This window comes from Sus scrofa, chromosome X, assembly GCF_054392235.1.
Source record: "Sus scrofa isolate SSC_HxYL_T2T_F1_AM1 chromosome X, Sscrofa_HxYL_maternal_Yorkshire_Landrace_v2.0, whole genome shotgun sequence".
NCBI classification, from domain to species: Eukaryota; Metazoa; Chordata; class Mammalia; order Artiodactyla; family Suidae; genus Sus; species Sus scrofa.
The window spans coordinates 113,382,421-113,398,481 of NC_139401.1; positions in this window are offsets into that span (position 1 = coordinate 113,382,421).

Below are 16,061 nucleotides of genomic sequence, written 5' to 3' on the forward strand. Positions count from 1 at the left end.
CTCAAGTTCTTTGGCAATGCTTCACAGTACTGCAACAAGGAAATATTTTGTCATCTACTGAAGATTTGTACTGCCCATTCATGTTTTTACCCAAATGATATGTAAAGGCTCTATTTTAAATCCATTTGGGAATTGACTTATAAATTTAAAAAATATTTTCATGGTCTAACATTTGATAATCACTTTTAAAAACTTTCAGACATCACTTTTATTACCTTTAAACCTTACCACTGATTACATCATTGTAATAAATATATCAAGTGGCTTTTACTGACAGCAAGATAATGTTATTTCTAAACTGCTCTTTATTGAAGAAAAACCATAGGATGAACCTTCTATCAAGACTTATATGAAATGTGATAATTACTACTTTATTGAACAGACAATCTTCTCAAAGACCACCAAGTAAAAAAAAAAATGATTTTTTTTATTTTGAAGATTCAAATTCTTAAAGCAGTTGGTTTTTTTGGGTAATAACAATGTTTGAAATATCATATCCTTTTCCTTTCAAGACTCTACATGTTATAATGTATCATGAAATAAAGTATGTAAAAAGGTGTTATGCAGAGGGTTTTAGTCATATATTTCTGTGCAACACACTACCCCCAAACTAGACAGTTTAATAAAGCTAATATTTATTATCATAACTTTCTGAGGGTCTAGAATTTGGGAGCAGCTTAACTGGGTTCTTCTAGCTCAGAGTCTTTCATGAAATTATAGTCAGAGCTATAGTCATCTCAAGGCTGGAGAATCTACTTCTAAGCTCACAACATGGTTGCTGACAAGCTTCTGTTCTTTGATAGTTGTTGGCCAAAGACATTAACTGATTAATGTCTCCACTCATGGACCTTCCCATAGTGATACTCACAATACAACAGGTATCCAAAAGATGATGGGAGGAAGGGAGAAAGAATATCAGAAGGTGAAGTCATGTTGAAAGCTGATTACCACACTATGTCTCAGAAATTACATGACACATAGACTACTAGATCTACAAAAATTTCTCAGGAAACATCTCATCTGTCCCCTTGCTCTAAGGTAAATGAGTACTGAAAATTTGCAAAACCTAGTGTTGTTTATTCATTCTTTGATTATTCAGGATTGTACTATCAAAACCATCCTTACTGACTCATTCTTGCTTTTTATCCCCCTGATAGTCAATAAAATCTTATATCGAATTTCAGTTTCATCTGCATTAACTGAAAAGCATTTTCTATTATGTAAGATTATATATTGACTAAGAAAATGTGCTCAACTTTAATATCTACTTCATTTAAAAGTTAAAGTTGTTTTCCATTATGAATTTTTACACAATTAGAAAACCAAACAACCAAATGAATAGATAAAAATATAATAACTATAGTTAAGACTATGAAAGTGCTTCTGATGAGTTCTATTTCTAGTTTAGTGGAAGAGTTGGAGAAAAGTCAAAACTCTACTATCTAGTAGAGTTCAGCTCAGAATTTCTGTGTTGATAGTATCATTAAACATTAGCACACAAAGCATGGTTAGATAACAAAAAAATTTGAACATCGTGTTCAATGTTTTCACTGAGTTTAACTTGAAGATGCTTCATGGTCTTAGAAAGTTCATCAACACAACTAGAATAGTATAACCTTCAAGTGTCACTGGAGCACTTTTTGATTTAAAGCTTATAATTTATAGTTAGAGAAGAGCACTGTAGCAACTAGGTTGGCCTGCTGCTAATAGCATGTGGGCAATTTATGGCAAAGAAATGAAAATCAATGATAAGTTCAAATCACAACCATTAGCTGTTAACATTTTCTGTTGCAGATGAATATCACTGGGTTTAGCATGGCTCATTTATTTCCAGTACTCCCTGTCCTCTTGTCATGGGGTCTGTTTTATATTGTTGTATTTTCTTAGTCTTTCAAGTACAGAACTCTTCTAAAGTAGAGGTTGTGGCAGATAAACATTATTTAAATTATTCACCCCATAAAGAAATCAAATGACAAATCTAGTTTATAATAGGTATTTTATGTTGAAGAGTTTACTTAAGTTTTGTTTTAAGCAATACATTTTACCTTATATTCAAGTACATTACAGGTCAGTGTATTGCTTGTATGCACATAATGGTATGTGAGAGCATATTCCTTTATTACAAAGAGATTTCCCTGATGCTAGAAATTATAATGCGATTTATAGTCTGAAATTGACTGGTGTGATGAGGAAATTGGGATTCTGAATGAACATCTTTAAAGGAGTATTAAACAATTCTTTTAGTTCTTGTTGAAAAACAGTTTAAGTATTAGATTAATTCTATATGTATAAAGTCAAACAACCATAGTAGAATCGCTGATTTAGAATCTTACAAGGGCTCAAAGGTCATTAATGTTTTTAACAACAACAATCATTATGCATGACAGTGGAGCTAGATATATAGAGACTAGATCCCTTGTAAATGAACCAGGTTATATATGTGCAGCTTCTTGAGTATGTCTTTCAGCATACACATACATACATACATATACACAGAGAGACTTAGACTGCTCTTATTTTTAAAAGCTACAAAATAATTAAATGTAAAGTTCAAGACACTAGGGCGCATATGTGTATGTAACTCATACATCTTTTGTTGGCTTGGATAAAAGTTCCCAAGAATAAAAATAAATCAACTTTAAATGTTAACATTTAATTGGTGCTTTCAAGACTATCATCTTCATTCTAATAGCCAGATAATACAAAGCCTGAGAGACAATACAGTGCATGTTCTAACTTCTTGTTTTAGGTATAAATTTTTTTTGATTTGTGGAAAAATATGGGAGTATTTGACAACTGCATTTAATGGCCCAATCAAGAACACTTATGGCCTAATTCATATATAGAAGAATTCCCTTCAGAATAAATCATGATAAATCTTTTTTAATGTAAGTCAAGAAGAGGGCATGTAATAACTTGGGTAAACACAAAATAGAATAAGTACGTGTATTTGAAAGCATAAAAATGTTGCATGATCATCAGATATTGTGGGTATGATAGAAAAATAAGATGCTACAGAAAATCAGGATAAACCAGGTTATACCTTAAGGAGTTAATAGAAACTCCATAAGAGATGACATATTCTGACTTTCCTCCTTGCCATGAGGCAGAGTTATCCAGTGATTCATCCATCTATGGAAGAAGACACAGTAGTGTTATCTATGCTATCATCTCCCTTACAATTACTAATAGTCAAGATATAAGCTTCCCTATGCAGAAAACAACTGAATACCAGATGAATACATTTTTCATGAATTCTCTTCTATTTATGAAAACTTTCATATACTTCAGTATATTAAAAATTAACTAAGAATTTCCTTTAAAAAAAAGCAATTCCTCCTCCATATCTCAGGGAATCATACCAATATGCCCTCCCTTCCCCAACAGTCGCCTAAGTTAAAAACGCGTGAGTCATCTTGGAGTTATCTGTCCTCCTTAGTCCTCAATTTCAGTCAGTCATAAAAACCAGTTCATTCCTTCTCCTAATAATAATAGCTGGCTTTTCACCTACCTGTCTGATTATTCCACTGTTTTGTTGTCGTTGTTGTTGTTGTCGTTGTTATTTATGTAGATGTATATTCAGTACCAATCTTGGCATTATTCAGTGTTCTTTTCTAGGTCTGCTTTTCTGATTCTACACTCCTCTGATTGTGTCTACTCCTATGACTTCAATTAGCATTTATATGCTAGTGACTACAAAATCGATGAATCCAGCTCAAATTTCTATCCTGAATTTGTACATGCACAGCCAACTACCTATTAAATATATCCACCTGGATGTCTTGCAGGGATATCAAACCCATGTCAAGAACTGAGCTGAGCTCTTTGCTTTTAAATATCTTCTGATTTTCTCTGTTTCAGTAAATGACAAAGCTATCTACTCAGTCACCCAAACCAGAACTTGGAATCATTCTTAATTAAATTCTCTCGACCATGTTATCAGAAAGAATAGCATGCTATGACATGGTGATAATATTTTTTCCTGAAAAAAAAAAGTTGACTTTAGTGATATTTTTCCTTCTCAAAGTTATATTAAAAATATAGCCAAGCAATATACTAAGCATTTTAAAATACAGTATTTGTTTTATTTGATAATTTAAGAATGAATGATAGTTTAAGAATGAATGATGACTAAAAGTAATGATAGTCACATTACACATAAGTAAACTTTTTGCTAACTTTTATATTAATGATTTGTCTCTTTGATGGAGGTTTATCTATGTTATGTATTTATATCTAATTATTTCAACATTATTTGCCTTATCATTCAATATTTATTATATTCTAAATATATTAATGACACAAATTGTTTCCACATAGATTGGAAAAATATTTCTGTGTAGTAGATGATATTTGAATCAAACAAGCAAAAAGCTAGATTACTAAAAATTAGACAGTTTATTTCAATAAAGTCAGCAGATGAAAATTCCAAGATAAAATAATGAGTTTTCTTGAGCAGCCGAATTAGGGTCATTGGATAATGCAGAACATGGAGCTCAACATTTTCCCTTGGTCATAATGTACAGGTAATACATGGAATTTTTATATTAATCTGCAGGGGAAAATAATATTTATATATTCGATGTTGTGCTCATGTGAGAATAGGACTCAAAATCTCAACTTAATAATGATTTCCAATAAAAAGGGGTTGTTGATAGCTACAAAACCCTGTTCCTATGCTTCAGTTACTGGAATTTTTATGCCACCTTTATAATATAAGGTAAAGTACTCTGAGCATTTTCTCAATAATATTTTAATTTTAAATATAATAGCATTACAGGGTCTTTCTATTTTAAAATCATTATGGATCATATTTTAATCATTTCATGCAACAAACTATTCTGATATTGTCTGGTTATTTGCTTTAAGCTCAGCACCTATTTCAGTTCATCATCCCTTTGATATTCTGTCAGTGCATTTCTATTTAAGAAGAGCTGTATCATAAAATAATTTAGGAATTATTACTCCAAAATAATTTCTCTCAAAATGCAAATACTTTTTTTAATTCTAAAAGTTCTTCAGTTGTTCCCAGTACCTTCAGGGTAAATTCCAAATACCTTATGCTAAGGTACATTTTGATCTGGCTACATCTCAATCCCCATTGAGGATTCCGTCACCTTTGTGCTCCCAGGACAGCTATGCAAAAGTTAATGTAGTTTCCTGAACTCTCTCACATTAATTTTTCAAAGTATATAATTCAGTTTTGCTCTTATTTTGTAACATACAATAGAGTGTTTTTTACAATATTCAGAAAGTTGGACAACCATTAGTACTACCTATTTCCAGAACATTTTCAGTATACCAAAAAAACCCACAGAAATCCTATACTTGTCATTAGATAATCCCATTTTCTCCTCTCTTCAGGCCCTGGAACACCACTACCTTCTGACTTCTAAGTTGGATAGGAAAGAAAAAAATCTTGCAAACAAAAAATATCTTTATACTGTTTTTTTAACCGATGTAGTTAAATTTGAGTACCCTTTATTTTTTTATGTGGAATTGAGTTATGATCTTATGTCCTTTCATGTAAGACTGAAAGACTATTGTCTGTAGGATAGATCTACTGGTGTGAGCTCTACATTTTTGTAAATATGGAAAGTATTCATTTTTCTTCATTTTTTAAAGATATAGAATTTTTAGTGATATTTTCTTCTTTTCATCACTCTGAATATGTCATCCCACTGTTTTCTTGACTCTTTTTTTAAAATATGTTTTTAAATATTTTAATTATTAATCTTATTGGGAATTTCTTATACACGATGAGTTGCTTCTCTGTTGCCACTTTCAAGACTCTCTGTCTTTGCTTGACAGTTGATTATGATGTATCTAGGTGTGAATCTCTGAGTTTCTCCTACTTGGAACTAATTCAGCTTTTTTTTTTTTTTTTTTCTTTTTGGGGCTACACCCATGGCTTATGGAAGTTCCCAGGCCAGTGGTCACATCAGAGCTACAGCCGCTGGCCTACACCACATCAACAGCAATGCAGGATCCGAGCTGCGTCGGCAACCTACACCACAGCTCATGGCAATGCCAGATCCTTAACCCACTGAGTGAGGCCAGGGATCGAACCCACAACCTCATGGTTACTAGTCGCATTTGTTTCTGCTGCGCCACAACAGGAACTCCTAATTCAGCTTCTTGAATGTGTAAATGAATGTTTTTTATGAAGTTTAGGCAATTTTCAGCCAATAGTTCATCAAATATTCTTTTTAACTCTTTATCTCTTTCCTGTATTTCTGTGACTGCAGTTATGCCTATGTTAGTATTCTTGATGATGATCCACAGAGCTCTGAGGCTCTGTTCATTTTTCTTCATTCTTTTATCTTTTTTCCTTCAGACTTGATAATATCAATTGATTCATCTTCAGGTTCACTGATTCTTTCTTCTGCCCAATCAAATCTACCCTTGAATTCTTCTACTAAAATTTTCATTTCAGATATTATAATGATCTTTTAGAATTCTATTTTGTTTTATCTTTTTATTGATATTTATTTTTGATGAGATATCACTATCATACTTCCCTTCAGTTCCTTAGATATGACTTTATTTACTTCTTAAATATATTTGAAATAGCTGGTGTAATATCTTCATGGTAAATCCAAAATCTAGGATTCCTTAAGAACAGTTTCTATTTAATAATTTCCCCCCTGTGTAATGATCATGATTTCTTATTTATTTACATGCCTCATATTTTTTATTGTTGTAGAGCACTGGGAATTTTATATAATATAATGTGGCAACTCTGGAAATCAGATTCTTTCTCCTTCAAGAATTTATAGTTTCTACTGCTTATAATTACATTGTTTGATTTTTGATTTCGTGTGACCTTCCTGAACTAATTCTGAAAAGTCCATATTTTGTGTTGTATGTGGCCACAAAATACAATATTGATTTAGCTTAGTGGTCAGCTAATGATTTGACAGAGATTCCCTTAGACAATTAGGACCAATAAGTCTTCCAGTTTTTGCTGAAGGACTCTACACATTTTAGAGAATTCCTTCCACAATTTACCAGTTAATTGACAACTCTAACTTAGTCCACTTTAAGCTTGCACAGAGCCTTAAAGATATCCAGCAGTAAAAACTTTAAAACCTTTTCAGAACTTTTTGGATTGGGTGTATGACCCTAGATATTTTCACAGCCCTGGGCATACATGTCACTTTTTAGTTTCCCAGGGATATTTTGAAACTTTCAAAATTCCTATGAACATCTCTTTCTTCATCTTTTCCTTTTAGGATGTTTGATTAGTCTGTTATTTGTTCCAACTATTAACCATTGCCTTAGGAAAACACTTTTCTATGATTATTCTCAACAAATCCTGGTGGAGATGTTTCTAGTATTGGTTGATTCCAAGTCAGATCAAATAAGGACAAGCTTTTCACATGAGGTCTTCCAGGGAAACATCAGACAGGTCCAATAATGACAATAATTTATGAATGTGGCTTTGAAGGAGCTCCAACTATGTTCTTCCCCCTCACATGTTTATTGAGTTTTCTATATGACTTTTTAATTATACTAAGCACTGTGGTAGTGGAGTGTGGGGATCTATCAAAATATTAGTTGTTGTCCCTGTCCTTAAGATATTTGTAACAAGTTTAGGACAGATAAACTCACAAAAAAAATTAGAAAACTATATGAATCACATAATAATATCTTACTACTATTAAGCAGTTACTATGTGGCAGCACTGTTCTTAAAACTTTACATGTATTAACTCATTTAATTATCTTATGAAGCAGGTTATTATCCTCCTTACAAATTAGGAAACTAAGTTATAGAGATTACATAATTAACTCATAGTCACACAGCTAGTCAATGCTAGAGATCTGGTTTGAACAAACACCAGATTTGACTCCAGATCCCATGCTTTTATGCCCAAATCACTTCTCTTTGGAATTTGGCATGTAATTAAGCATAAACTCTGGAGAAAAATGAAAGTATGTTCTGTAATGATTATGAACCTTTATAACCTAGACCAAGATTCTTTTTCTGAACCACAATTTTCTCTTGTGTAATATAGAAATCTTCCTCTTGTAAGGCTAAAGAAATAGACACTCACCTAGAAAAGCAATATCCAGATAGAAGAGCAGAAAGCTGAAGACTTAGCTCTTGGGTATTCTCACATGAATTATAGGAGGAAGAACCATTAAAAAAGTGAGAGGTGAAGTGAGAAGGAAGAAAAGTACCAGTTCTGTTTGTCATCATAGAGGTGGTTGGTGACTTTGATAGGAGCATTTCAGTAGAAAGATGAAACAGAAGCCAGAGGGGTGGGGGCTAGAGGAATGCAGAGAGAGTGGGCACAGAATTTGTAATATCTCTTTTTAGATTCCCGATTGTGAAGCAGAACAGAAAAAAAATGGGCACTGGCTAGATATGTGGTCAGAGGATAATTTATTTTATGGTGCAAGATTTCAGGCTATATAGTGATAAAGAAGTTAATGATGCTTGAAAGGGGTCAGAACTAAAGGAGTAATCTCCTTGTGAAGGTGAGAGGAGATGTGATCCAGAACAAAACTGAAAAAAATGGTTTTGATACATAGACAAACATAGATGGAGAAACAGATCTTTGGTAGAAGCAATACTTTCTCCATTGTAGCAGGAAAGAAATAAGAGGCCATTGGTGCAAATGTGGGTAGGTGTATGTGCAGATAACTGTGGGAATATAAAGGATTTCCTGACTAAAGATCCCCATTGTTTCAGTAAAACATGATACAAGGTCATAAAGTATGAGAATATTTTAGCACTTATGAGATTGTTGCAAGATTGTTCACAAGAAATAGTTCAAATTGTGTCTGATACAGTATGATTATTATAAGATGTTTGCTATTGCTCTTATTATTTCAGGATTTCAGAGGAGAACTTATCCCAGATTTTTCTACCTCCTTAGTTTTGTGGTAATAGAGGACATGGATATAATGATGTCAAATTCATCCCTAAAGAACAGCAGTAGGAAGTAAAAATAACTCATTTATGCTTCCATTCAAAAACGTTTTCTCAACTACCCTTCGAGAAGTACTATAAATTAGTAACACTTTTAAAAAGTATACTTTCAGGGTCTCTTATTTACTTCTATTCACAGGATACCCAATGCCCTCAATCTAGCTGTCAGAAATCAAGGCCTTATACTCTATCACCCCACTCAGATGCCATATCAGTGGTATTCATGGGTAGTCAATATATTGGCCACATCAGAATCATTTCTCACACCAGTTAAACTACAGATTCTCAGGTATAACCTCTGAGATATTGAAATAAAATCTTGCACAATTGAGCATATGAATCTGTATGTTTAACAAGACGGTCAAGTGATTATAATGTGAATATCACACTTGAGGACAATACTCCAGAATATTCCATTCTCCTGAAGGTCCATCCTATTAAATTTCTAGTAAAATGTCTTTGAGACTGATTTGATTCAAAGAAGACCATGGTATTAATGCTTATTTTGTTATCACTTTCAGCTAACATACTGAAACACTCAATGACTGAACTCAATTGAGACATTGGTAGTGGACATTTAAGACTATTTCATTTGTTCCTAAATTGGCTTCATGTAACTTTGTCTTCATTGAGGCAAGACGTTTTATTAATTTACAATGAGATGAGAAACAAACTCTAATTAGCACTTTCTACTATTAATCATATATGCTTTTTATTTTCTGAAAAGTTCATAACATAGAATCATAGAAATATTGAATGTTATAGTGCAATGGACCTTAGAAAACATCAAGGTAGATTGCTCTTATTTTGTAGCATGTTAAAGCTCACATAGGGGAAAGGGTTACCTACATAATGTTACTTCTTTTCGTAAATCCCTGTAGATTTCCAGATTCAACCCAAGTCTAACTAGCATAGCATTCAGCAAACAAAATGACTGATTTTGAACAATAATCTCTACATGTTAGTTAAGCAGTGCTCCATAAACAGAAAGCAAATGATCTTTAAAATTATATAATATAATTACTATAACATTGTACATATTCAGGTTTTTAAATTACCTACTGTATGCACAATAAGGAATTTAAAGCTGTGGGGACATCAAGATCCATTTCACTTATATATTAACTAACTCAGAGCTATTGAAAGCTTAGGTTCAGGGTTATTTCTACCTGAGACATTTTTTTTCAAAGATAAGAAATGTTATATTTTAATAGACTGTATATGTCTCTCCAGATTAATACATTCTGTGAAATTTCTAGCTGTATAGCTGATATTCATATGATTTGACTCTTTAATAATAATCTTACATAAGTAATTTAAAATTCTGTAACAAGCAAAAGCAACTCTCAAATATTTCTAAGTAAACTCAGAGTATAGACTTCTCTAGTCCCTTCTCAAACAGTTCCATTGAAGTATATCTTAATGTAAATGTTGCTAAACCCACACCAGAATATTCTCTGGTTGAAGTGAGCTCCATGAGGTATTAAAAATAGGCAAAATGGAGGAGTTCCCATTGTGGCTCAGTGGTAATGAACCTGACTAATATCCATGAAAACGTGGGTTCAATCCCTGACCTCACTCAGTGGGTTAAGCATCCAACATTGCCATGAGTTGTGGTGTAAATTGCAGACATGACTCAGATCCAGCATTGCTGTGACTGTGGTGTAGGTTGCCAACTACTCTGATTTGACCGCTAGCCTGAGGAACTTCCATATGTTGCAGGAGCAGCCCTAAAAAGACAAAAAAAAAAAAAAAAAAAAAAAAAAAAAAAGGCAAAAATGGTAAACTCTATTGTTAGAAGAGGAAAAGTAGGAACATTTTGTATTTAGATACTCATTTTGGGGACCCTAGGCAGGCTGCCCCAAAATGTGCATCAACAGCATTTTGATTATTTTGATTTAAAGTGACTTAAGAAATAACCAATGCAAGAGGGACACTTTGACCCTCCTCTATGTCACCCTGAAAGCAGGAAATAAATCTCTTATGTGAAAGGAAAACTCCCTGCATCTAGAGGTAGAAGGACACCCTTATCATCAAAGAAAATTTGGGACCCAATGCCTATATAAACAAAGCTCATTACTTCTTTAATTTACTGTCCCTATCCCAGACTCTGTTTGGATTCTTCACTAACTTGACACCCAAATCTTAAGTTTCTTTGTCCTTTCAATGCCTCACAGATTCATTGTTTCTTTGTCTAGAAAGTATAAAAAGCTTCCTGTGTTGGCCATTTCTTAGATCTCACTTCTATGAGACTGCCATGGGCATGAATTAAAATTTGTTTCTGGAGTTCCCATCGTGGCGCAGTGGTTAACGAATCCGACTAGGAACCATGAGGTCGCGGGTTCGGTCCCTGCCCTTGCTCAGTGGGTTAACGATCCAGGATCCAGCGTTGCCGCGAGCTGTGGTGTAGGTTGCAGACGCGGCTCGGATCCCGCGTTGCTGTGGCTCTGGCGTAGGCCGGTGGCTACAGCTCCGATTCAACCCCTAGCCTGGGAACCTCCATATGCCACGGAAGCGGCCCAAGAGATAGCAACAACAACAACAAAAAGACAAAAGACAAAAAAAAAAAAAAAAAAAAAAAAATTTGTTTCTTTTTGTACTGTTACACTGTCTTGTGTGAGGGGTAGAAGGGGAAGTTTCCCTTTCACTGGCAACATCAAGATTAAATTAAGGATAATTATGCTTGTAATTTTGTATGTAATATGTTGTAGAAGAGTGTTTTGAATAAATTACTATTCATTTTCCATCATATTTCCAAAAGATTATTTAGAGACACACAAAAATTACATGTGTTACAAAATAAAACCAAAAAGTTAGAGGACTCTCTAGAGCACATCAAAGTTCTAGAAATAGGGTGGTGGGTAAGCTTTCAAGTAGGCACAGGGAAGATTTTCAGAGACTGTGACATGTAAATAGTTGGTGTCCTTCATGAGAAAATGATAGAAGGTGGTATTTTGTGAGACTGGATAGGAGGCATAATTTCAGTATGATTGAATAATAGTTGAATTTGGGACTTCGTAGAATATTCATAACATCTTAAGACACTGCTATTATGACTCTTCATGGGCTCCAAAATTGCTGGGACAGCACCTTCTTCCTTAAATACTTCAAAGATTAGAAAGGACTGGTCTAATTTCTCTTTGGTCTGCCTAGAACTTTCCCTGAAAATATGCCCCAAATTACATAATTGGGGAAACAGGCCTTTCTTTCTTACACGTGACCAGATTCTATATTAAGTTGGGTTACCTACTAACAGTATTCATAAATTAATAGAGCTTTGAGTAGAGTTGGATATTACATTCCCTCTCCCACTCAGATTTCTAAGCCAGTTTTTCCTTTATCCTCATAAGGAGGATATAGGGTCCAGGGGAACCTGTACAGACTAGTAAAGGTATACCAGTTATTTAATCTGGCAGCTGTTCTGATAGCCCAGTACCCAAGTCTGATTTATTGAAGTCTGCACTGTATTACTTGTTAAATATTTTGAATATCACCTTTGCTATGACCCTGATGAGAAGTGAGGTTAACCAAACTGAAAATATTATTAGAAGAAGGCCATTGTATTACTATGTTCCATAAATATCTGTTTGACATTTTATACCATCAATTTCCTTTTAAAGGTTAGGCCTGAGCTCACATTTGTTCAAGAAATAAATAAATAGGAGACCATGCATGTTGTAGTAACACATTCTTCATATAAAGCCTAGATCGTCTGAGATTTTAAGTAGGTAGTACTGTTCTACTACTATATGTACAGAGAGCAAAGAAATTGTCCTGGAAAAGGTTAACTTTGCAGATGTCTGAAGTTTTTGATAAATAATCTTTAACATGCTAGGCTATTCATTCTGTGAGCCATAGAAATAGTTGCCATGATAGTTTAGAAAAAGAAAAATCTTTCCTGTTTATGATGGGGCCTATCTTGACTAACCCTACCTCTATGTCCCCTATTTCTATTTATTATAAAATCATACCACAATGGGGATAAAAGTGAAAGCAAAAAAGAAATATTATTAAAATAAAATAAATGAGTCAATCTTAAAAAAGAATAAAATGATAAATTTAAAATATTAAGTTAAAAACATAGTTATTAAAAAGGAATTTTAAGACTTAGTAAGGATAAAAGTCAAAAGATTTGAAATAATGAAATAATAACATTTCAGATAAAGGATATAGGTCAGATAACAAGATAAAAATTATAAAAGAAAATAAAGAATTAGAATATAGTGAACAAATTTAATACATGAGATTGAATGAGATTGAAAATCAAGAATAATAAGGCAGGACTAAAAGATAAGACTAAGAATAATTTTAGATAATAATAACTTAAAAATAAATTTAAGCACATTTATTAAATTTAAAGCAGTAAGAGCAGAGATCAAGTAATAGGATACCTTTAAACTTTCACTTGTCACTTAACAGTTTACAAGTCCTTATTATGAATGGGCTTTTAAAAATTACTATTATTATTAGCAGGTCAAGAACTCTATAAGAGCTGGAAAGCTGCAAGGTGTAACAAGCAGTAGGCAAATTGCTTCTGTAACCTCTCCAGAAAAACAAAAACTGAAACAGGCCCAGAAATTTTATCAGATAATATGCAGATATTAAGGATGAGATTGCTCTTCATACTTCTTCAATGTTAACTGTAAAAGTTTAGGAAAGTTATTAAATTCTTTTCCTTTGTTGAATGGTACAACTTTGCAGAAACAAAAAAAAAAAATGCATATCATAAAAATAGTTCTTTTGTTAGCAGTATGACAGATAGTTTGAAACACCTGATAGCAACTTGGCATCTAACTGTGTTCTTTATTCTTGCAAATTTAAGATAATTAATACCTTCGAGGTACTGTATGTGCCTTTTGAAAAGAACATTTTTTATTTTCATATTAGAAATTCTAGAAAATAATTGTAGCATTCTCAAAATTTTGGATCTTCTTATCTTCCAACCATCCAAAGAAATGTTTTATTAAATCATACTTTATTCTTACTTTGTGTTTTTTTATAGTAAAGATACAGAATTTACTAAGCTATGGAAATGCTCACTAAAGAAATTTATTATGAATATGTGTCAGATTCTAATGTAGGATAGCTCAATTTTTAAACATAAAGGAGGGATAACTTAGATGGTTAAGATATTTATTGATATATTTGAGATGCATCCTTATTTGCCTCCAAAAAAATAATCTGTGATTTTCTTTGGCTGTGACTCCATAATTCACGTTCTTCCTAGTTACAGGTGTTCATTTCAGCACAATTGATGAATATCTTGTGTGTATCAGTACATATGATCAGATAGATTCTTTTATAAAAAAGTCAAAGTCAGCATTCCTAGTATGTTGCTAGGAATGGATATTATAATGAATAAATTGCTTGTGATCACATTCTATAGATTTGCAGAATAAGAGAAGCCCACTCTATCAGCAGCAAGGGAATATAAAACAAAGAATATTGCCCACTGTCCAGGTCTACAAGGATTAAGTCATTAGCCACTGCAGTTGCTGACTGGCAGTAAACTGTGAAAGGAATTCAGGATGAAAAACAGATCCCTCAGAGAGTTGGAGATATCTCAGGAAAACATTTTAATGAACTCAGATTCATGTATCTTCCTATATACAGAAAAGGACTAGAATAATTAACTGAGATATCTGATTCTGTGACTAAGCAGTAACCTTTTACCAAGATGTATACTTGACTGCCTGAATTCCCTAGGCAAAATTATATATATACTGGCTTCTTTTCTACCTTGGGATCAGTCCCCTCAGAGCCAATGAAAGACTGTATCCTGGGGGCTGTAGTCCTCAGTAAGGTACCTGAATAAAACTAAAACCCACAGTTCTTATAGTCCACAGAAGAGAAGACAGTTTAGACTTAAAGGAAGAAAAGAAGAAACCATCACACTGTTTACCTACAATACTCTCCCAGTTTTAGAATTCTTTGTTTTTGTTTGTAGAAGTTATCTGAGAAATAGAGTTGTTTTATTTTGGTGATTGGGTGATTGAGGAAAGAGGAGGGCAAATTGAAGAGTAATTGCCATTTGCTGAGATGATTTAAATTCTTGTAACTATCCCAGTTATCTGTTTTACCTTTAGGGCAAACTACACAAAATAAAGTTAATGACAATAACTATAATTTATTGAGCACATATTATGTGGGTTGCCTTGCTAGGTATTTTGCATACAATGAATTTGCAATGTATTCATTCCATTTAACAAATGTAGAAATTGAGAGGAAATTGGTTAGGTACCTTGCCCAAGGCACACAGGAAACATAAATTAATTTAGGTCAGTTTGACCTGAAGCTCCTGCTGTTTCCATTGTTTCATGCTACATCTCTCAAAATCTTATTTTAAGCAGCTATTAATCCATGCTGCTGAATAATGAAGACAGTATGTCTTAGCAAACTGGCTCGAAACATTTTTAAAAGAATGGTGTAGGATAATTAAAGGAAAATCCCACTGTTCAGTCAATGTTATTTTTCTTAGCTCAAACAAAATTCTTCAGCAGTTTGAATATAATCACATGCAAAGGCAAGTACAAATGGAAAGCCATCCTTTGTCATTTAATCTCCCTATGTGGCCTAAGACAAATGTCCAATTTTACCTTCCACTCACTAGTGGATGTATTTAGAACCTTATAAAAAAAAGCCCATCAGATATTTTCTGAGTTTATTTTTAACTTGCATTCATTTGAGAACAAAATCAGTAAAGTTGTTATTTTCTGTCTGTCACAGACACAGACATAACTATTAGGTAACTATTTTCACTTGCCACTTTAAAAATCAGAACTAAAGTGTCTGTAGATATGTACCTCTCAAAAAATACAGTTGGATTGGGCTGATGATAACATGAATAAAATATTACATAGTAATATTTATGGTAACATGAATAAAATATTACATAGTCTTACTCACCCAAACTCCCATTGTTTGTTGCATTTCCATTTGATTTTTTATTTCAAATATGGGACCTAATCAAACTAACAAGCTTTTGCACAGCCAAGGAAACCAAAAAGAAACCATAAAGACAACTTACAGAATGGGAGAAAATAGTTTCAAATGAAGCAACTGACAAGGCCTTAATCTCTAGAATATATAAGCAGCTTATACAACTCAACAGCAAAAAAGCC